Source organism: Seriola lalandi, unplaced genomic scaffold, assembly GCF_002814215.2.
Source record: "Seriola lalandi dorsalis isolate HSWRI2012SDOR001 ecotype SW California unplaced genomic scaffold, Sedor1 jcf7180002016875, whole genome shotgun sequence".
Taxonomy (NCBI): Eukaryota; Metazoa; Chordata; class Actinopteri; order Carangiformes; family Carangidae; genus Seriola; species Seriola lalandi.
The window spans coordinates 1-522 of record NW_019487527.1 but is presented as its reverse complement, the minus strand read 5'-3'; the positions used below and the strand labels follow the sequence as shown (position 1 = coordinate 522).

Genomic DNA, 522 nt, shown 5'->3' with positions numbered 1-522 from the left:
TGTTTTTATACTGACATATGAACTTTCTTTTTTCTTGTAAGGTTAATGTTAGGGTTTCTTTCCCGTTTTTCCCGTTAACCGTTTTTTCTTCTACCATATACTTTTTTCTATTTTATGGCGGTTGTTAAACGGCAACCCCGTGCAGTCACGAACATTCATGTTTACAGGACTGGCCCCACCTTTACAGTCTAGCAAGAGGTAAAACGATTTGTGTACTCCCCGTCGGGGAATCGAACCCCGGTCTTCCGCGTGACAGGCGGAGATACTGTCCACTATACTAACGAGGAGAGACAGGGAGTATGACGTGAACAAATGTACTGAAACCGAGAACGGCCATGCCCCTTTTTATTTTTGCACTGTTTTTGTACATAATGTACACACAGATGTTGACAAAAAACCATCAACAGTCCATTGACTCGCCGGATTTTGTCACATGACTATTTAGATCATCTCCTCGTTAGTATAGTGGACAGTATCTCCGCCTGTCACGCGGAAGACCGGGGTTCGATTCCCCGACGGGGA

The 522-nt window shown here is 44.4% G+C and overlaps 2 non-coding genes across 2 annotated transcripts; one reads left to right on the top strand and one right to left on the bottom strand.

The window, feature by feature from the left end:
- Nucleotides 1–215: 215 nt before the first annotated feature.
- Nucleotides 216–287, bottom strand: trnad-guc (transfer RNA aspartic acid (anticodon GUC)). Its single transcript has one exon. It is a non-coding gene; the product is annotated as a tRNA-Asp (tRNA).
- Nucleotides 288–451: 164 nt separating this feature from the next.
- On the top strand, nucleotides 452–522 carry trnad-guc (transfer RNA aspartic acid (anticodon GUC)). Its single transcript has one exon. It is a non-coding gene; the product is annotated as a tRNA-Asp (tRNA).